Source organism: Bos javanicus, chromosome 4, assembly GCF_032452875.1.
Source record: "Bos javanicus breed banteng chromosome 4, ARS-OSU_banteng_1.0, whole genome shotgun sequence".
Classification (NCBI taxonomy): Eukaryota; Metazoa; Chordata; class Mammalia; order Artiodactyla; family Bovidae; genus Bos; species Bos javanicus.
The window spans coordinates 101,318,297-101,342,158 of record NC_083871.1 but is presented as its reverse complement, the minus strand read 5'-3'; the positions used below and the strand labels follow the sequence as shown (position 1 = coordinate 101,342,158).

Below are 23,862 nucleotides of genomic sequence, written 5' to 3'. Positions count from 1 at the left end.
AGACAATGTCTCTGAATTCTGATCTATAAATGTTAAACATTAAATAAACACTATTAATATTTACAATTGTTAAATGAGTTTAAATTAAACACATTTCTTAATAGTTAACAGAAAATTGTGTGTGTGTGTGTGGAATAGATTGAGAGAGAGGAGAAGTAGGTTATAGTGGTACTGGTAATACTTAATTATCATTATCAATGATATTGTTATTAGTCATATTAAATTCAGCATGATTACTCTTCACAGAAACTCCTAAGATAATTATTATTTTTATTATACATCTTTTCATAAATATTGAACTAAAGATCAAATAATTAAGAATTAAACCGACGTTCAAACCCAGAGAACCTGGCTGTAGCCTCAGCTACAAATATTCCTTGTTTGTCTGGGATTTACCTTTGGCCAGTGTGAAGGCGAAAGTGAAAGTAGCTCAGTTGTGTCCCACAATCCATGGAGTTCTCCAGGCCAGAATACTGGAGTGGGTAGTAGCCTTTCCCTTCTCCAGGGGATCTTCCCAACCCAGGGATCAAATCCAGGTCTCCCGCACTGCAGGTGGATTCTTTACCAGCTGAGCCAAAAAGGAAGCCCGAGAATACTGGAGTGGGTAGCCTATCCCTTCTCCAGCGGATCTTGCTGACCCAGGAATTGAACTGGGGTCTCCTGCATTGCAGGCAGATTCTTTACCAACTGAGCTATGAGGCACCAGTGTGAGCCCCCAGATTTATCACTTTGACCTGCCATAACTGATCCAAGTTTAAGTTGGGTCGTTGGCTTAGACAACAGAGGATTATCATGTCCAGGCCAATACTGTGACTTTGGATAGATGTTCACAATAAGATAAACAGTTATTAAGCGAGATTCTGCACATGAAACTACATGATATTTAAGGTCTAGAGCATTTTTTTAAGTGCATCATCATAAAAACATATCACCAGGTAAACTGATATATAACTACTCACAAAAGTTTTCATGCCAATTACGTAGAAGTTCTAACACTGACAATCTTTTGGAACTCTTACAGAGAAAACGCTAATTTAAATGATTTTTTAAAAATTTCTAATGTATATTTGGATATGCAGTGGAAATTTTATTAAATAAATGGGGTTTTTCCCACACTGTGCTTGTCAGGCAAGATGCCTGATATGTAATGATTACTTCCATAGATGTATCCACAATGTGATAAGCTAACAAGAAACTTATTAATATATGAGCAACCTAAGCACTAAAATTTTCTGCACATTATTTTATTTAATTCTCACAATACTCTGAAAACAATAGTCATCTTTTCCAGCTTTACATCTGACAATGATCAGAGCTGGTAAGTACTAGGGCCAAGGTTCAAATTTTGGTATCTCCTATGGTCACATTCTTTCACTATGTCATACCAGGAAAGTGAGGCTGATTTATTTAAAAAGCCTCCTAGAAGAATTTTAAAAGTTGGAAAAAATGGAGCCTGTGATTGACAACAAGTGGAATCCAGGTAAAGAAAATACGCAATGCATAAAAATGCATAAAAAATTTCAGAACAAGAATTCACATAAACTTGAATTTACAATTGTTTATACTTATTTAGGGCTTCCCTGGTGGCTCAGAGGTTAAAGCATCTGCCCTCAATGCGAGAGACCTGGGTTCGATCCCTGGGTCAGGAAGATCCCCTGGAGAAGGAAATGGCAACCCACTCCACTATTCTTTCCTGGAGAATCCCATGGACGGAGGAGCCTGGTGGGCTACAGGCAATGGGGTAGCAAAGAGTCAGATGTGACTGAGCGACTTCACTCATATACTTATTTAACTTTTAAAATGTAATCTTAACATATATACTTTTCATAGATTTCTAATTTCTTCTGCTATTTAAACACATTACCAAAAATGGCAAAGCTTTCTGGGTTTTCATTGTCCCTTTCTTTCAGACATTGATCTCTAAGAAGCGGCCTAATTACTGAGCAAACACGGGATAAATACATCAGCTTCAGTGGTTAGTGTGGCCTGAAATTCCCTCAAGTGAGTGCGTAATAAGGCCCACTTTAGCTTTTTAAATTGCAAGTGTGCATGTGTGCTTGCTAAGTTGCTTCAGTCGTGTCTGACTCTTTGCGATCCCATGGACTGTAGCCTACCAGGCTCCTCTGTCCATGGGATTCTTCAGGCAAGAATACTGGAGTGGGTGGCCATGCCCTCCTCCAGGGGACCTTCCCGACCCAGAAATCAAACCCCCATCTCCTGCAGCTGCTACAGTGCAGGTAGATTCTTTACTGCTGAGCCACCAGGGAAGCCCTTTAAATTGTATACATGAGGGCTGAACACCACAATCCGTCCAGAGAGAATTAAAAGTTGACTTTGACAATCTTGGGCTTACCCAAGATTGGGGTTCAGTCTCTGAGTTGAGAAGATCCCCTGGAGAAGGGAATGGCTACCCACTCCAGTATTCTGGCCTGGAGAATTCCATGGACTGTATAGTTCATGGGATCACAAAAAGTTGGACACTATTTGAGTGACTTTCATTTCATTTGACAATATTATGCCTAGATATCTAGCTGTCAATACAAAATAACCACTATTATTAAAAGATATGAACAAATATAAGGATGATAAAATATCAGACTGTCATCAGAAACAAGACTATACCAGGAACAAGGAACTAGTAGATAGTCTAGGAGTTGTTTTTGTTTAGTAAGTCATTTCTGACTCTTATGACCCCATGGACTGTAGCCTGCCAGGCTCCCCTGCCCATGGGACTTTCCAGGCTAGAATACAGGAATAAGTTGCAATTTCCTTCTCCAGGGTATCTTCTTGACCCAGGGATCAAACCTGTGTCTCCTGCATTGGCAAGTGGATTCTTTACTCTGAGCCACCCGGGATTCAAGGAGACTATTTAAACTATTTAAACTGATTATCTCTTCACTGCCTTAAGAACGAAATGCTAATATAATACCATGTTATCACCAGTTAGATTTAGAAAAGGATTTAGAAAAGGCAGAGGAACCAGAGATCAAATTGCCAACATCTGTTGGATCACTGAAAAAGCAAGAGAGTTCCAGAAAAACATCTACTTCTGCTTTATTGACTACGCTAAAGCCTTTGACTCTGTGGATCACAACAAACTGGAAAATTCTTCAAGAGATGGGAATACCAGACCACCTTACCTGCCTCCTGAGAAACACATATGCAGGTCAAGAAGCAACAGTTAGAACTGGACACTGAACAACAGATTGGTTCCAAATCAGGAACGGAGTACCTTAAGGCTGTATATTGTCACCCGGTTTATTCAACTTCTATTCAGAGTATATCTTGTGAAATGCCTGAAGTATATAGTATATACTCTGTTTTAGATCTTCCACACTTTCCATTAGTCCCACTAATGTTTAAAACCTTTGGGATAGCAATTTAATAGGCCTGAAATTATTTATACATCAGTTAACAATCACACTGGCTAAAGATGGTGTTAGAGAGAAAAATAATGAAAAGAGAATTGGGGAGAGACTTTTTAAGGAAGTCTTGGGAAACAAAGTCCCTTTTCTCTAAAGAAAGGTTTCAACATACAGGGTTTTGATACTGATGCAATAGATGATAAAATTTGCGGATACTGTGATGATGCTTATGAATCTTGAAAGTCTTTCAATTTTACTTACAGGAAAAGAAGAGTTTTTTCCAGAGACAGTGCAGCTCTACTAGCTGATAATACTGACATTCCATACTCTGGTACTTTTTTGGCATCAGGGAGAAGTACAGTAAATTTCCACTTCTTTCCCTTTAATCGGGTTTTCTTTCAAGTGACACATCAGCAGTCAATACACATATTGAGAGCTTTTTAGGAGCTCCTGAATCTCACTACATGAGCAGCTATACTGGGAGTCGTGGCCTTAGAGAGTGATGGCAACCCTGCTAGGAAATCAGAGCTTTCTCTGTTTCTTTCTTGATTCTAAAACATCTTACTGAATTTCTGTTATGAACAGATCTTCATTTGCCTTCAAGGGCTGTGGAGGATCGCAGTGAAGGAGTAATGAGTGATGAAACAAAAAAATAGAACACATTCTTATCCACAAAGAGTTCATAATCTAGAGGACACACAAAATGCTGATGAAATATCCAGTTATGTAAAACAACCCTGGATTAAAACAATGACAAGTGTCAGGGCTAAGAATCCATGTAGTAAATTACAGAAGGCTTCCTGGAACCCTTTCCTAATATTTTGATTTTCCTTTTACTTCTTTTTCTTTTCCTTCACCATTTGCTTTGTGTGACTTTTTGTTTTTTTTACTGTGTTCTCAAGATTGTACATAATATTTCTCAGGAAAGTACAATGTACTTTGGTGGAATCTACCCCAGTGCATTAGGCCTGACCACCTGCAGGTTCAGAAAGAGAAAATAAAACTTAGCCACTGGCTCACCTACACTGAGCTTTTAATTATATCTGAAAAGATGTGTTGAAAGTATTCTGAAAGCAATGTGTAGAGTTTTTCTCATTTAGAAAATTGCAGCACAGTATTGCAGACTTTACCGGATATGCGTTACGTAAAACATTTTTAAAAAGAAAGTCTCACTTAAAACATTGCATTTATCAAGCCTTAAGGTTTATGCACTTCACTGAATGCAAGTTGAACTTTCATTTGAAAAAAGGAAAAAAAATGTAAAAGCAAATGGTAAATAAGCATGAAAGTAGCTGAAACAGCAATTTGATCCCCACATTAGTACAAATACAAAAGAATTCATGAGTTTTTTCAGTGTGAAAATCTTAAAGAATTTCTAAGTCCTTATTACAATGTAAACATGTTTGCAGTTTTGGCTGCCTGTCAAAAATAATACTATTCTTAGTGATGCTGGAACAAACTTCCATTCCCTGTTTGCCAAGCTATCTCCTGTCTTCTTCAAAACACATTCTAAACAGCACTTACTTTAGAAAAATGTCATGACTAAGAGGGAAAGAGAGCTAACAATGATTTAACTAGTACTCTTGTCCTTGTTTCTACGTCTATGCCTCCTTTTAGTTATCTTTTTTTTTTTTTTTTTAACACAACACACCTCCTGCCAAAAGGAAAAAGCAGTCTAGATAATTATAAACAAAGCACAATTTGGAATATATCATCCTGTTGACTTTTTAAAATGAAATTCCATCTGAATAAGTACTCCAGCCCCCATCCTTTTCTGTACCAGGAATTTGACTGAACTTCAACGTTGATGATCAACATCATTCGGTAAATACGGCAGACAAAATAGTGTGTTCTAAACCAAACTTTAGCGAAAGTGGAGAAAGCCCTCTCTCTAAAGGTTGTTATGTCTTCACAAGGACAAGAAGTAAAAGGAAAAATGGAAGCAACTCTTGAAGAGCTACTGAAAGTTGTATATGATTAGGCAGCTGTATTTGAATTGATGTCTGTGTCTTTCTTACCATCTTGAGAAGCTGGAAATTTGTGTAGTCGGCTTTCTGTATTTTGTTTTGTCTTTTCCTAGTCGGCAGGCTGCTGGTTTAATAACTCTAAATTAGTTAATTCATTGCTTGAATTAAACATGCGAATCAGATTTTCAGAGGGATTGAGGCTTGTTATGACTCTGATAGAAGATTCTAGATTGAAAGCTGTTGTCCTAGAGAAGCTGAGCAATTTCAAACAATACATCCCTTCAGAGACTCTTTTCAATGGTGCACGTGCCTTCTGTTGAAAGCTGAGACTGAGCACAGCACAGGGCAATGTGGAACTTTGGACAGAACTCAAGGACAGCTTTGAAGAGAGGAATGACAATCAGTTTAGGCTCAGAGAAGTTAAAAAGTAAGTTAATAGTTTCCTCTGAAGAACAAACTGGAATTGTTAAGATAAATGGGATTAGAAAGGATTAGGAGGTACAGGAAGAAGTGAAATTTCTTCTGACTATAAATAAAATGCAAATTTAGATAAGACACATATAAAAGGTAAGTGGAGAAAAGGACACTTGGTTGTATTTAGGAATCTAGTATTTATTTTAAGCATATCTCTGCTTAAGGTTGCACTGCTTATGGAAAGAAAAAAAAAAGCTAATGCATGCATTGCTCTTTTCATAAAAATGCACATATGAAAAGTAAAGGTAAGTGGATTATATTTTACAGACAAAATTTTCTTGGCTATAACCTCCGAAGACAAATGCACCCACAGTGTAAGCTTAACTGACACCATCATTCCTCTGGTACTAAAACCTAGAACAGATAGAGTCCAAGAGAACAAAGGACTCCAAAAAGTTGACTCTTGAGTTTTCTAACTTTTCAATGACAGAAATGACACAGGCCTCATATACTGATGATTCACACCAGATTCAATAAAGCTGTAAAAATAAAGTAGTAATGAAGTATACAGAGTAATGGGCAGCAACTATTTTTATTGTTTCCAATCGAAATATAAAATGATTGTTTCCTCAGAGTCTGATTGCAGCCTATTTCTAGAACGGATCAAAATGACCACAGTATTATCCCACTAAAATGTGAAAAATGAGAGCATGAAGCAGATTAAAGTCTTTACTAAATGATCTAATGCCAATTGAGATGAGGAAACATAAAAAGCTACATCAACTCAGCAAGGATTTTTTGTATCCAAAGCACTAATTTAGAGTTAAAATAAAGCAAATTGGCCAGAGAGAATGAAGAACTTTATGTGGTAAATCAGGACAGTCAATTCTCCTACCTGATTAAAATGAAACCACTTTGTTCGTGATAACTACAGGCTAAATCATGACATAATTTACTATATGCGATACATGTGTCACATAGGTCATCACATGCAGTCTTAACTCTCTATTCCCCCAATCCCACCCCCTTTCTTCTCCCAACACCATAAGTTCAAGCCCAACTATATATTTAAATTCCCTAACTCCCAATTCTTCAAGATAGGCTTCAACACTATGTGAACTGAGAACTTTTAAATGTTCAAGCTGGATTTAGAAAAGGCAGAGGAACCAGAAATCAAATTGCCAACATCTGTTGGATCATAGAAAAAGCAAGATAATTTCAGAAAAACATCTACCTCCACTTCATTGATTACGCTAAAGCCTTTGACTTTGTGGATCACAACAAACCGTGGAAAATTCTTAAAGAGATGGGAATACCAGACCACCTTAACTGCCTTCTGAGAAACCTGAATGCAGGTCAAGAGGTAACAGTTAGAACCGGACATGGAACAACCAACTGGTTCCAAACTGGGAAAGGAGTATGCCAAGACTGTATATTGTCACCCTGCTTATTTAGCTTCTATGCAGAGTACATCATGTAAAATTCCAGGCTGGATGAAGCATAAGCTAGAATAAAGATTCCCAGGGAAAATATCAATAACCTCAGATATGCAGATGACACCACCCTTAGGGCAGAAAGCAAAGAGCCTGTTGATGAAAGTGAATGAAGAGAGTGAAAAGTTGGCTTAAAACTCAACATTCAAAAAATGAAGATCACAGCATCTGGTTCCAACCCTTCATGGCAAATAGATGGGTTAACAATGGAAAAAGTGAGAGACTTTATTTTCTTGGGCTCAAAACCACTGTAGATGGTGACCTCAGCCTTGAAATTAAGATACTTGCTCCTTGGAAGAAAAGCTATGACAAACCTAGACAGCATATTAAAAAGCACAGACATTACTTTGCCGACAAATGTCCATATAGTCAAAGCTATGGTTTTTGCAGTAGTCATGCATGGCTGTGAGAGTTGGACCATATATAAAGCTGAATGCCAAAGAATTGATGCTTTTAAACTGTGGTGTTGGAGAAGACTCTTGAGAGTCCCTTGGATAGAAAAGAGATCAAACTAGTCAATCCTAAAGGAAATCAATCCTGAATATTCATTGGAAGGACTGATGCTAAAGCTGAAGCTCCAAAACTTTGGCCAAAAATGTTGCAAAGAACTCACTCATTGAAAAAGACCCTGATGCTGGGAAAGACAGAAGGCAGGAGAAGGGGATGATGGAGGATGAGATGGTTGGATGGCATCACTGACTTGATGGACATGAATTTGATCAAGCTCCGGGAGTTGGTGATGGACAGGGAAGCGTGGCGTGCTGCAGTCCATGAGGTCGCAAAGAGTCAGACTGAGTGACTGAACTGAACTCCTCACCTTCAGACTCTCCAAACACTGAAAAATCAAAAGTCTCATTCAGAGGGAGCTAGAATTACAGGGCCTAACCATTTCTTTTCCCCAAGAAGCAATTTCCATATTGACCAAACCCAGTATGAAGTCTGTGACAAAAAATAACACCTGTTTTCTCAAACTATACCATCTTGGCTAATCATTACCCTCAACACAATTTATATGCCTTTATCCCTACTATGTTAGTGGAAAAAGTAGTTAACTTTGAGCGGTATATGTTATAGTGGTATTTACATACAATGCCTGGACCTAAATAATGCATGAGAAGGGAAGATTGTCAAATAAACTGCAAATGGATTGAGACTCATGCATAAATCTGCTAGGCAGGATGCTCTGTCCTTCAAGCACAATTGTACCATCAGCAAAGCAGTTTTAGTTTGTGCCATCTGCTAAGGTAGGATTACACATAGTTGGACCTTTAAGAGAACATGTTAGAAGAGGGTTCGGTAGGTAATTAACTCATTTCTGAAATATTGTAAAATCAGTGGAAACAGGAAGCTATGAGAAGCTGCCCTCGATTCCTTCATTTAACCAAGTATGTGCCAGTTGTCAGTGCCTTCACTGAAGAAGAATGGATATTGATCCCTTGAAGAACAAGTGAAAGAATGTCTCTGCTCTGAAAATGCTAATCGTCTGAGGAAATTTTCTCATAAAGTGTCACTTCCTCTTGAGGGAGAGAGCAGCAAAGACCCTCCGGGCCTAGATATCCCTCGAGGAGATGTGCTGGCGGAGGGCTGGCCTCCTTGCTCCGTCAGGGTGGGTCTAGCTTTTCTCTTTGTAGCTTTTATACTCAGATAACCATGATGGGCTTCTGGATGCAGGAGATAAACTTGAGGCTGAACTATGTCTGCTAGTTTCTAGCTGTCTGAACTTAAATGTGTAGAGCAACATGGTCATATGCTTTGTGAATATGTATAAAATGAATCTGTGACTTACATTTACCACATTCTCTAAATGCTGTTTGAAAAAAAAACAAACTATTTTTAAAATTTAACTCAGCAGTTCTGCTAATTGAATGAGAATACTTTCTAACAACAAAACAGAGTATTCATTCTGCCAAATGCTAGTTTTCTTGAGTTTTTCTAGGCCTTTTATTGTTTATCCATGCTATTTCTTGTGAGTTCTTATGTGTTTATTCACTCTGTCCCTCATCCATCTTTTCTTCAGTGAGTATCCCAAGTAAGAGATAGCACAGGTTGTCTGAGGGATGATCACGAGGGGCCAATTCCTTAATCTCCAGTGTCATGCTATTCGTCTCCCATGACTGGCCAGAAATAAAGTGAAGTTGCTCAGTCGTGTCCAACTCTTTGCGACCCCTTGGACTGTAGCCTACCAGTCTCCTCTGTCCATAGAATTTTCCAGGCAAGAGTACTGGAGTGGGTTGCCATTTCCTTCTCCAGGGGATCTTCCCAAGCCAGGAATTGAACCCGGGTCTCCTGCATTGCAGGCAGACGCTTTACCACCTGAGCCACCAGGGACTGGCCAGAAATAAGAATCTTTATTTATGTTATGGTTACTTTATACAAAGCATTTATTTAGAAATACTATTCCACAGACAGCAGACACAGCCTCATCATCTTAAAATCCAGAGGTCATGAATAGGTTAGAGCCGACCTCCAATAGCAGGATGAGGGGTTAGGACCCATTGCACGGACAGTCTTTGGGGAATGAGACGGCTCAACCCAACCTGCCGAGGAGGACCTCTCCAGTGTGCCATGGTGTACTTCCCATCCTTACTCTGGGTATGACGTCTATGCGTCTCTCAGTCCGTCTCCACTCTGGTTCATGCTTGGCTATCGGAATGGAAACATTTTGTCCAAGTGTTCCAAGGAAAGACTCATTTGTAGGCAGCCTCTCAGAGTCTGCTCTGCATAATAAAACATCCTCAGTTCTGTGTCTGCATTTAGGAATGTAACTTGTGAGCAGCCTGCCTCTGGCTCTTCCCTTGTTTGGTTCTTTCAAAGCCCACTATAAAGCTGAAAGGTGATCGCTTGACTCAATTTGCTATGTGTTGTGTTTTCTTTTTCTTTTTCGTATTGTTATTAAAATAACAAATGACGGTGCACAAAGCAGAACGTCACACTGGCATGGGCCTGTCTAAGGGAAAAGGGAGGGAAGATAAAGTGTCTAAACTACAGAAACACTCAAAAGAGGAATGTTGGGGGACAGGGACTGTGAGATGGAATGGGGTGAATTGTCAATATTTTTGGCCCAATGCCTAGTACACCCTCAGATTTCCAAACTGTTTTAAAATAAAGATTGAGAGCCACTTGAATAAAGTTTAATTTCTGTTTAAATATAATTCCAAGTTTGATAACCAAGTTTTCAAGAGCTGACTATAGTTAGCTTCATTTTTCTTACTATAAACTACAGACTCTTACTCAACTGAAAACAAACCTTTAAATGGCTACTTGAAAAGACTCAGTGGATTTACAGAACCCAAATAAAATTCTCACATGTTGAGGTTAAATACAAAAAATAAGAATCGTGTTCAAGAAAATGGTAATAAAATGGAAGTTGAATATAAAAGCCAGAAAATGAGAAATCATTAAATGTAGTATTGTACATGGTCAGGGTTTGGATAGATAAGAGCAACAAAATAGACAGACTCCTATTTCGTATCTCAACGGTAAAGCAAAGGGAAAAAAGGAAAGATGACTTCAAAGAAAGATTAGGGAAGTCTTCAAAAATATTTTGTTTAGATGCTTAAAAAAAGGATGACAAGTTGAAAAGAAGAAAATCCTAGTGATTGTGGGTCTAAACAATTAAGAACAATGAATTCCATTGGTGAAGCAAGAGCTTGCTGCTACTGCTGCTGCTAAGTTGCTTCAGTTGTGTCCGACTCTGTGCGACCCCATAGACCGCAGCCCACCAGGCTCCCCTGTCCCTGGGATTCTCCAGGCAAGAACACTGGAGTGGGTTGCCATTTCCTTCTCCAATGCATGAAAATGAAAAGTGAAAGGGAAGTCGCTTAGTCGTGTCCGACTCTTTGAGACCCCATGGACCATAGCCCACCAGGCTCCTCCGTCCATGGGATTTTCCAGGTAAGAGTTCTCCAGCAAGAGCTTAAGAAAGCAGAAAAGAATGGTATATGGGCGATATGAGAGAACAGCCCCAGACTTAGTATTGTGAAAAGGAGAGAAGAGTTAAGGATCAGAGTAGATTCCATTAGTTTTGTGGATGTCGGGGAACTGGGTGTTTGGGAAACTTTCAAAAAGCTATCTATGGAGTATGGGAAAGGTGGGGTATGGCAGAGGACCCGAGGAGTATGGAGACTGATAAGTGGAGACTCCATAACAGTGAAGACCACTTATGTTAGATATTATAATAAACTATTGATAATGTTGATCAAGCTGGTATCATGAAATGTCATTGACCAGGATGTATAACTGGATTTCAATTTCAAGTTGATTTTTCTCATTGCCTCTGTCTCTGGCTTCAGCCTTGGCTGAGCCTATCCTTCCCATCATAATTTGAATACCTTCCCTTTGACAATCCAAAATTCCAATCTGGGCACATAAGCCCATTCTAAAGTTTTACTAAGCTTCTAAATTCTACAAGAGTAAGTTTTCTCAATGCTTATGTAGTGAAAATACCCTCTCAGCAGATCCAATTCAAGAATTAAATAACACAAAGGAATTTAAACCAAGCATACTAGCCAAGGATCCTCAACATTCATCTGCTGCTGCTGCTGCTGCTATGTCGCTTCAGTCGTGTTCGACTCTGTGCGACCCCATAGATGGCAGCCCACCAGGCTTCCCGTCCCTGGGATTCTCCAGGCAAGAACACTGGAGTGGGTTGCCATTTCCTTTTCCAATGCATGAAAGTGAAAAGTGAAAGTGAAGTCGCTCAGTCATGTCCGATTCTAGTGACCCCATGGACTGCAGCCTACCAGGCTCCTCCGTCCATGGGATTTTCTAGGCAAGAGTACTGGAGTGGGGTGCCAACAACATTCATCTACAGGCATAAATAAAATCCTCCCTGGTGGCTCAGTGGTAAAGAATCCATTTGCAATGCAGAAGATATGTATTTGTTCCCTGGGTCAGGAAGATTCCCTGGAGAAGGAAATGGCAACCCATTCAAGTATTCTTGCCTGGGAAATCCCATGGACAGAGAAGCCTGGTGGGCTACAGTCCATGGGGTCACAAAAGAGTCAGACATGGTTTAGCTACTAAACAATGAAAATAATAATTAAAAGCTTAAAGTTAGCTTTGATTAGGTTGGGAGCAAAGGTGAAATGAGAATTACTTTCATAGTTTGCAAAATTGCCAACAGTACAATAGGTCTGTTGGAACTGTTGCTTAACTTCTTTCTGTTATTTAGAAAGTATATTCGTGAACTTTCTAAGCTCACATGAATTGCATAGCTTCCCTTGTGGCTCAGCTGGTAAAGAATCCGCCTGCAATGTGGGAGACCTAGGTTTGATCCCTGGATTGGGCGGATCCCCTGGAGAAGGGAAAGGCTACCCACTCCAGTATTCTGGCCTGGAGAATTCCATGGACTATAGGGGTCGCAAAGAGTCAGACATGACTGGGTGACTTTCATTTTCACTTTCTTTCCTCTACTTATCCATATGAGGACAATTTTCATGAAATCACAACCTCTCTCAAATAATCACCATTTATTACTGAATTCTACAAATTTGTTATAAGTAAATAATTGTTTCTTGTTCACTAACATGAACCAGAAAATGATCTTAAGTTGCCAGATAGTATCAGTGTACCTATTAGAAAGGCAGTCTGTGCTATGTATTCTCTTTACATATCCTGTTATGTAGAGCAAATGGCATCAGATATGAATATCAGAGCAAAAATGTGCCATGTGTTATGTATGACTGTGTATGTGCTCACTTGCTTCAGTCGTGTCTGATTTTTTGCAACCCTATGGACTGTAGCCCACCAGGCTCCTCTGTCCATGGGATTCTCTGGGCAAGAATACTGGAGTGGGTTCCCATGTATCCTGTGTCTCCTGCATTGCAGGTGGAGTCTTTACCTCGGAGCCACCTGTAAGCCCACAATTTACTATTAATGTATTTTTGAAGAATAATAAACAGTAAATGACTTTATTAATAATGACTCAAATGTTTTCCATTTTATGCTATATGATGAAAAATATATACATGACAAAGAAAAGAAGGATATAAGTACAAAATAGTGTGAATTGTACAGTTTAATGACCGAATTAAACAAACCTAACATGTGACATAAGCCTTGGCTCAAAATTATCAATTTATCTGAATAAGGGTTCCTCTAATTTTAAGATTTGATACTGTCTGATATTGGCAGCTGAATGACTCAGGAAACTGCCTTGCAGCCCTTACTTTCACCCCAAAACCCCCGTTTTACTTCCTTTTAGCTGGCTCTCTGCTGGTCCTATTGTATTCTCCTGAGTCACGGTGTGTGTGTTTTCTTATTTTAATTTAGGAACTTGGGGGATACTATCTGGGAGGGGTTTCTATTTTGAATCTGCTTCATCTCAAAAGAAAAATTTTCAGTTATGGATGATGACATCTATTTCAGGAATTCAAGCCAATCAACTGTAGACACATAACCACTCCACTCATGCCATTTCACATATTGATCTCTTTGTTTTTAAACAGCAGTGTTGGTCTACACTCATGACAAGAGCAGGGGTCTGGGATGTTAAATTATCTGCAGGCTCCTTCAGGAGATAGTACTTGCCTCCCTGGATTTGATTTTTGTCCTCTGTGCAGTGAGAATGTTCAACTCCAATGTCTCTTTCAGCTTAAATGCATTGTAGGACTCTAACTTTATGTTAATTTTCTTAGGATCCATATGGTGATGACTGGGAGGTCAGAAAGGATCATCAGTGGCTTTGGCCTTAGATCTATATTTTCCTTACTATTGTACTGCATGTAACTACAGGGAGAAAACTGCTCTGTCTTGAGTTTATCATATTTTGGTTTTGCTGTGCTTACTGAAGAGGCCTCTGCTCTGTGTCAGCTGGTTTTGTCACTGTCGCCATGCCTTCCACCCCCAACATCCTGGTGCATCTCAGCTTCCCTCTGTGACTTTTCATCCATGCAAGCCTGCAAATTAGATTCAAATTGCTATCTGTATCTTCATTTCACTCACAATATTGAAAAAGTACAAGCATGAACTAATTCTCTCAATCTAGCTCCATATTTACCTACCAACTCATTAAAAAAAAATAGTGGCTTTAGCACTAGAGCAAGAGATCATGAATTAGGGAAGGAAAGTAATTTACTTGGCAAGTTTATTTGTGTATTCTCTCCAATGTCAGAGCAAAGGTTTGTCCTTGGGATAAGGGTATTTTCTCACAGTCTGGTCTCTCTAGCTGTCTGATTCCTCAATTAACTGACACCTCTGTGCTGGTGATTTCATCCTGGACTTACTTAGTGGACAGACTAGAAATGATCATTCAGTGACTTACATGCTGGTTTGATAGTATCATTATAATTATTGTCTAAATATCCCAGCAACAAAGGAGGGAAGTGAGAGGAAGGCTCTTGGAAAGGGTGTGTTTGAGATACGTAGCACTTTGCAGAGAGTAAGGAAGGGTATATTGGAGAAATCAAAACAAAAGTACAAAATCAGACAAGAATCAATTGGCTCTTGTATTGTGTTTTGTATTATATACAGCAGAATTCAGTGCCAAGGATTTCTGCATCATCTCAACTAATGGTGCCGTTTTCTTTTTTACTTTATAAATACATGAGATTTATTTAATATATATTTTCCTTTGCTTACAGACTTCCTTCTGCCCTTGGATATTAAAAAAGTAAAAGTTATTGTGCATTTTCTTTCTTATTTTAAAATTACCACAGTAGAAATGTAATGCAAAAGAAAAAAAGATTCTGAATTATTCATACATGACAAATAAGAGCTATTATCTTCCTTACTTGACCATTCAACAATAATTTTCTTTTACCTAAATTCGAGAGATAAAATAGTGAATAATGTTGACTTGTTTCTTGTTACCAAAGACCTTACACAATGGTGCCTGTGAAGTTTTATTTCTATTGAAATTGTGTTGTGTATCTTCCTATATGCACACACATGAGCATGCAATGAATATATTCACCTATGCACACATTTAATTTTAAAAGTTCCAGATCACATGGTAGAGATCAGTTCAGTATCTCAGTGGGGCAAAGTAGGGAACTGGAAGAGTGAGAAAAGTATGTTCCTGGCTGGTGGGCCTTGGGGGAAAGAGAGGAGAACTTCCACTGTCCAGTCCCAGTTGAGGTTGAAGTGTGGTCACAATATTGTTAGGTGTTCAGAACTGTAAAGATACACTGGAAATCTGGATTCCTATGTGTGTTCTCCTAATTTACAAATCTTGGCTCAGTGTTATAAAATACTGAGAAGCAAGCAAAACAAGTCTGTTGTGTGGACAGATTTGGCCTCTAGGCCCCTACTTTATAACCTTTGACATTGACTCGCTGATAAAATTTTCAAATAAAGATAATAATGGACTTTAGGCAACTTTTAATGCATCATTCTAGTGGGTACATAATATTTAGTTTTGTGATGATATCATGATTTAATTGAATAATCTTTTATTTGTGACATTTACATCCTTTTCAATTTTACACTCTAGTATACAATGGTGAAATGAGGTTTCATGTACATTTTTTTTCTTTTATAGATTGCTAATTGCTTTCTTAGGATAAACTCTTAAAACTTGGATCATTGGTCAAAATGATCTACACTTGCTGTTTTTGATAGTAAGATCCCACCAGCAATTGATGATTATGTTACTTTCCTACAGCTGTTTATAAAAATAAGAATTATCATTAAAATAACTTTGCAAACCAGGTAATAAAATATCCTATCAGTTTGAAGTTTTAGCTATATGGACTATATGGAATATATACATGGCCTATACTTGAGAATAAGGTATGAAGATATGTAATCTTGATATTTTCCCCAAAGAGTTAAACAAATCACTCTAGGAACATTTATTAAATAACTTACACTTTCTCTGCAAATTTGAAAAGTTAGTTCTGCAATCTACTAAATATTTCCAAAATTCAGATTTCTGGGCTTTCCATTCTATCCCATTATTTTATCCAGTTTATCTTTGTATCAATAATGTTAATTTTCCTATTTTAATTTTATATTTAGACACTCTAATTATAAGTAAATTCATTTATTAGTGAACTGTTTTAAATTATTTACTATATTTTCATGCTTTTAAATATAAACCTCAGAGTATTTTGTGAAATTTTCCTTATGGAATTTTTAGTGTGCTATTATAAATTAATTCGGAAAAAAATTAATGACTGTCTAGTAGTAAGTCTTTCCATCCAGTAATGTTTTCCTATTCATTTAAGTTTTGCTTTTGTCCTTCTACAATGTCTTGCAGTTTTCTTCATATGTATTTGACACAAGTCATATTTTTATATATCTTATTAAGAATGAACTTATTCTTAGTTGCACAATGAATATAATCTTCTCACCGTATTTCTAACTGTGATATAATTCATATAGACTATGAGGGATATGTTAATGCAATTATTTTGTACTTGGCCATTTCTATATAATATAGATAGGATATATGCATATGGCAAAGCTATTGTTTTGCATCTGGCCACTTTCCACATACAGATAATTGATATTAAAAATCATGCTTATATATTTATTAAAGCTCATATTATTCCACAGCCTTCTCACCTTTGAATGAGGATTATTGAAATATCTTGTTGGCTAATCTCTTGCCTCCAAGTTTATTCTGCATAGAACTGAAGGTTTTCCAAAATAATGAATACAGTACATAAATCTGCACAGATCCTCTTTCCAATGAAACCAACTATTTCACCCTCTAATTAGCTGAGATTAACGTTAAATTGCTTCTGTGTTAGGAGCAGAAAGTGACTGTTGTCTAATGACATCAGTTCAGTTCAGTTGCTCAGTCGTGTCCGACTCTTTGTAGACATAAATACATCTATATTAAATAAGGTATTGATATGACTTATTTAGTATGGCCCACCAGCAAGTTTGTAATAGTATATTTTAAGCTAAAGATATAATAGTGATTAAATTGCAATGCAATAGTACCTTTAAATAACTTTCATATGGAATAACCACCAAATGTCAATAAACGCAGACACAAAATACATTACTGACTCTTCTGAATTACCACTGATGTCTGAGCTCTGACACTTTTGACTATAAAAGTGACAGGATTATTTTTGCTTTAGAATGTCCCCTCATTTTCCCCGAGGTCTGTCAGATCGTGATGGGGAGGTCAGGGAAGGGGCTTGCGCCCAGCGGCAGGTACACTCAGAGAGGCAGAAAGAGCATCTGGAACAGCAAGGTCCTGATTTCACCTTTCATTACTGAGTCCTCTGCATTTACATGACAGCACCACAATCACAGAAATAAACAGCCTTTAAACAAAAGAGTGGAAACATGATCACAACAGTTTTTTAGCATTATGTTTATGAGCTAACTGATTGAATTTTTTGCTTTTCAGTGGGTGACTGTGACTTTTATGTGGACTGATTTTGTGAGCTCTTTCTTCTTCTGGGAAAAAAACACAACTATAGAAAGTATTTGGGGGTCTGTATTTCTCCTCATCTTACTTATGTCCTCTGCTTTTGGTTTCTATTTTCTTGATCACAGAACTTTGGAGTAAGAATTTGATGGCTAATTTATGTGAAAGTTTTTCTTTATTAGTGAAATATGGTCTAAATCTCACACTTACCCCATCTCCAAAATCACTGTAGATGGTGATTGCAGCCATGAAATTAAAAGATGCTTACTCCTTGGAAGGAAAGTTATGACCAACCTAGATAGCATATTAAAAAGCAGAGACATTACTTTGTCAACAAAGATCCATCTAGTCAAGGCTATGGTTTTTCCAGTGGTCATGTATGGATGTGAGAGTTGGACTGTGAAGAAAGCTGAGCACCGGAGAATTGGTGCTTTTGAACTGTGGTGTTGGAGAAGACTCTTGAGAGTCCCTTGGACTGCAAGGAGATCCAACCAGTCCGTCCTAAAGGAGATCAGTCCTGGGTGTTCATTGGAAGGACTGATGCTGAAGCTGAAACTTGAATACTTTGGCCACCTGATGTGAAGAGCTGACTCATTTGAAAAGACCCTGATGCTGGGAAAGATTGAGGGCAGGAGGAGAAGGGACGACGGAGGATGAGATGGGTGGGTGGCATCACTGATTCAATGGACATGGGTTTGGGTGGACTTCGGGAGTTGGAGATGGACAGGGAGGCTTGGCGTGCTGTGGTTCATGGGGTCGCAAAGAGTCAGATACCACTGAGGGACTGAACTGAACTGATCCCATCTGCATGCTCTTCTTGGGCTTCCCTCATAGCTCAGTTGGTAAAGAATCTTCCTGCAATGCCGGAGACCTGGGTTAAATTCCTGGGTCAGGAAGATCCCCTGGAGAAGGAAATCCACTCCAGTATTCTTGCCTGGAGAATCCCATGGACAGAGGAGCCTGGTGGGCTACAGTCCATGGGGTCGCAAGAGTCGGACACGACTTAGTGATTAAACCACCAACCACCACCACCACCATGCTCTTCTTAGCCTGGGCTTATTTGGGTGATAAGTGGGAAGTCACTGGGCTAGAACTGGTTGCTTTCCCATCAGTTGCCATCCTTAACCCTTCACACACCTGTAAAGGGGCTGTGGCTTAACCTTCGAGGAAGTGTGTACATGTGCACAGCCTTCTGTCTCTCCACATTCCCCAGGGAGCTAGTACTGAGAAAAGCTGACATGTTTTTGGAATATCTAAAACAAGCCCGATGTCAAGGGTAATACTATTATTATCTTTTTAGATTTAAGAAAACTAAAGAACATACTGGAGAAGGAAATGGCAAAGGTAAGTAAATTTTCCAATGCCTGCTAGTAGTAGAGCTGACTTGAAACTAAGGGGCTCTAGTACGAAAAACTTTTTGCTTCTGATCAAGTAAACTTCCCACTTGTCAAAGCAGAAACATGCTTTATTTCTCTTTTTCTCTCTCTTTGTGTGTGTGTGTCTTTGTGAGAAGACGGTTATAACTCATCTTTAAACACCACTCAGTGAACTGGAATCATTATAAGTTCATCAGTATCAAATCTATAATGATTAATTTTATGTGTCAATTTGACTAGGCCATAGTATGTTATTTCACCAAATACAAATTTTTGGAGCTGCTGCTCTAAAACTATTTTGTAGATGTGATTAACATCTACACTCAGTTGAGCTGAAGTAAAGGAGACTGTCCTCTATGATGTGACAGGCTTCATCCAATCAGTTGAAGTCTTAAGAGCAATAACAGGGTTGGAAAAGAAGAAATTCTGCCTCAGAACTGCAGCATCAACTCCTGTCTGAGTTTTTAACCCTCTGGCCTGCTCTACAGATTTCAGACCTTCTGGTCCCTATTAACTGTACCTCCAGTTCTTTAAAACCGATCTATATAGGTAGATAGATAGACATAGTACATCTTTGTTATTCTTGGTATCTAAAGTCTATAAAATCCACTTGACTACTAACCCTTGCTCCTAGGGGAAATATAGGGTTAGGTTTCTGCAAACCTCTGGTCACAACATTTTGTCACTTAATACATAATCTTGCTTTGTGTGTGTATGTGTTACTGTTTAAAGACAGCTTGCATTGTATGCCGCATGCATGCTAAGTCGCTTCAGTTGTGTCTGACTCTTTGTCACCCTATGGACTGTAGCCCACCAGGTTCCTCCTTCCTTGGGATTCTCCAGGCAAGAATACTGGAGTGGGTTGCCATGCCCTCCTCCAGGGGATCTTCCCAATCCAGGGATCGAACCGGGGTCTGTTGCATCTCCTGCATTGGCAGGCAGGTTCTTTACCACTAGTGCCACCTGGGAAATATCTAAAGACATCTTAGTCAACAAATATTGCTGATTCATTAACTATAAACTCACAGCCGACAGCACTAGAATTTATGTCTGAACGATGCTTATCTAACATATGTATTTTCCGCATAAGGTACATCACAGCTTTCTGGTGTCTAGGAATATTAGACAGCACTGCAGCACTATGCTTGAGGATCATTTTAAGCAGGAAGATAACCAAAAAACACAAAAATGAGACACTAAATGAACCAAGAAAAGGATACAAGAAGGCACAGTATCAATTTCTTTGACTTCAGCTGAGAACATATGTGTCAAGTGACTCAGATTTTCACTGCTCTGTGTGTGTCTGGAAATCACCATGAAATCACCAAGTGTTGAATTGAGGTTACAAAGAAATTTTAGCAAGTAGGTGCATTCACAAATACAGAATCCATTCATACTGCTACTGCTAAGTCACTTCAGTTGTGTCCGACTCTGTGCGACCCCATAGATGGCAGCCCACCAGGCTCCCCTGTCCCTGGGATTCTCCAGGCAAGAACACTGGAGTGGATCGCCATTTCCTTCTCCAATGCATGAAAGCAAAAAGTGAAAGTGAAGTCGCTCAGTCGTGTCCGACCATCAGGGATCCCAAGGACTGCAGCCTACCAGGCTCCTCCATCCATGGGGTTCTCCAGGTAAGAGTACTGGACTGGGGTGACAAGCATAGCCACCTCAATCTGAGTTTTAGAGGTCACAGCTAGGCGTGGAGAACCACTGAAAGAGCCGTGTGGCTTTCACTATCCAAGGCTGCCATGAGGTTGAATTGAGGTCTATTTCAGGTGAACAGGTGAACACTTTCTTGGAGGGTTTCCCAGAACCCTGCCCGGTGGCCCTACACGCCTCAGCTGTGGTCTGGAACGGGTAACCCAGAGCCGTAGCGCTGAGCTGCTACAGTCCTGTCTGACTCTTTGTGACCCCAGGGGCTGAAGTCCACTAGGCTCCTCTGTCCATGGAGTTTTCCAGGCAAGAATACTGGAGTGTTGCCATTTCCTCCTCCAAGGGATCTTCCCCATTCTGGGATCGAACCAGTATCTCTTGCATCTCCTGCTTTGGCAGACACGTTCCCCATCACAGTCCTGGAATCCATTCATAATGAATATCAACTATATGTGCACGTGTGTGTGTGTATTCTCTTGGTTCTGCTTCTTTGGAAAACCTTGACTGACACAATGATGATACCAAAACAACCACAAATAAAGTGAAATATTTAATAATTATGAATAACAACATAGAAAATGAAACTAAAGCCTTGTGAAAAATATTAATATTATGCCCCATTTAACAGCAGAACTTATTAGAACTTATCTGATAATTTGCAAATGTACATCTGAATCAAGGAAACAAAAAAGAAAGATGTGGGAGACCCGGGTTTGATCCCTGAGTCGAGAAGATCCCCTGGAGAAGGAAATGGCAATCCACTCCAGTATTCTTGCCTGGAGAATCCCATGGAGGGAGGAGCCTGGTGGGCTACAGTCCATGGGGTCGCAAAGAGTCAGACATGACTGAGCGACTTCACTTATTATATTTCAACCATTGTATGGGGAAAACATCTCAAATTATTTGTTAGGTGCAAATTCAAAACCTCAGTTGTTAGGCTGCCGTTAATCATCGAGTATACTGAATCCACTTACACTAGCTTGTGCCTATGGACACTATATGTACTGATAAACTGAGCTGCATCGCTTCTTTCATTCCTCTTAGTTCTGTTGTTAGATAGTATCATCACATGTGAAATAAGCATTTACTGACTGGAAGGGTTTTTGCGGTTTTTTTGGGTGCTTTATATGTGTGTTTGCAATATTATTATATATAAATTACAACCTAAACATATGCATATTGTTATATGTTTGTGATCTACATCTTTTGTAACCAACAATAGAATTTTGAAAATGATATTTCCTCAGCGTCAGTCTCACCCTCTTTATTTCCTCCTCTTTATGAACATGAAAGTCTCTGCTGCATGTTTCTCTGGCTTCCTCTTACCTCACAATTCTCTTTTCTTTGGTACTGAAATGAAGTTTATCTCTTTAGTAGTTAACAGATAAAGGTCAAGAGCCTATGCACTAATCAGAATGGAGGTTTGTTTGTTGATATCAAGACAAATATCCAAATTCAGAAAATTGTGATATATTAAGCAATGTGCTTAAAACAGTGTATGGACTCTCTTTCTGATAAGTAGAATCAGCTTGATTTGGAATAGCAGACACATCTTAATGAATAGGTTGTCTCTGGCGTGTGCTTAGTCACTTTAGGCTGCAGTTAATAAAATATCCTAACATGGCAACCTAGATTAATTGTTATTTTAAAAATCATAATAGTATCTGATGTTCAATTTGACCTGACATATCTATCTTTCCAAGGATTATTGTGACTTAATGCAGCTTAAAGTTGTGTCTATAAAATGTGTTCATTTTAGCAACTGAGGTTTGCTTTCATGATGAAGTGTATTCACCAAGTTCCCCTCACATAGCATCATTCAAAATTGATTATGCATATACTTCTATCAGGCATACATGTAGAAGAGTTTTCATCAGACAAAAAGAAAACCAGGAGAAGGCTATTAATTTGCATAAATATTCCCTCCAGACCTCTAGATGGTAGCTATAGAAAGCTAACCCAAGCCTGGCAATGTTCTGAAATGGAATAATTATGGAACCCAACTCAACAATTTGCTATAAGAACTAAATATGACCATGATAATGTGTTAGGGAGCAGCCTGAGAATATTTAGAGTGACAAGAAATTACAGTACATAGGTTCAGCAGTGAGGAAGTGCAAAATTGAGTCTGGGAAGGGTGAAAGGAGGTAGCCAAGAGTCAGAAAGAAATTAAATTATGGGACACTCTGGTGTCCTGCTAAGGAAACTCAGACTTTATATTGTAGACGATGGAGATCTGGCAACAGATTCTAAGCAATGAATAAATTTACATTTTAAGTAGATCTATGAGACCATCCTGAGGGGGTGGATTCGAAGACACAAGATCCCTAGTAGGGAGGACAGTACCTAGGTCACAGCAACAATCCATGATAAAGAATAGAGATAGGGCAGAAATGATGGGAAAGGAAAAGAGATGTTAGGTTTTAAAGTGTGTGACAATGCAGAGGACAAAGGAGAAGGAGTCAAAGATAATACACGCATTTCTATCATTAGTGCGAACTTGAATTAGCAGAGGGACTTAATCTCCTTACAAAAGGCTAATGAGACTACCGTGGAGATCACTGATGTGAATCTTTAGCAGTGAGCTTGCAGGACAAGGTAGATTTTATTCTCATTATATAAAATGCTTCTCAATTAAGCATCTGGCTTTGCATAGGTTTACATTTACCACATATCACACTGAGATAGAAAAAGTCCTTAGATCCTAATGACCTAAGTTGGATTTCTACTTCAGTCATTAATCATTGTGTGACCTTGAATAAGTGAAGTAACTACTTTAATCTTCATGTCTTTAAATATTAAATAAAGAAGATCCATTAAATGTGAGGAGATATATGAAGGCAAGATGCAAAAAGAAAAAAACATATAAGTAAATACTGAGTCCTTCACAGATCTTCCAGTAACATGCATAGAATAAATATGCAAAATACGGAGTCAGTGCAGCACTGTGATCAAGAGAAATGATTCCTAAAAGCAGACTAATGACGACTAGGTCCTGGCTCTATCATTTCTTAATCATGTGACTTTCAAAGCTGCAGAGCATCTCCATGTATTAAAAGTCCTCTTTTATAAAATGGGGAAAATGCTATCCAGCTAATTGGTGTGACAGAAAGACTATGGGAAATGATAAATATAAAGCATTGTGAATATTTGTTAAAATGCACAAAATAAGTGTTATGTATTATTATGAATGTGGAGATTTCTGTCTTTATATAATATACATGTATGTGTATATATATATAAAATATACATTTACATATG

General features: G+C 38.6%; 1 protein-coding gene and 1 non-coding gene across 2 annotated transcripts in view; both read right to left on the bottom strand.

Annotated features, from left to right (window-relative positions):
• Positions 1-23,862, bottom strand: part of CHRM2 (cholinergic receptor muscarinic 2) — a 164,157-nt gene that overhangs the window by 11,900 nt on the left and 128,395 nt on the right. The gene's annotated exons all lie outside the window — the stretch shown is intronic.
• TRNAC-GCA (transfer RNA cysteine (anticodon GCA)) lies at positions 9,496-9,567 on the bottom strand. Its single transcript has one exon. It is a non-coding gene; the product is annotated as a tRNA-Cys (tRNA).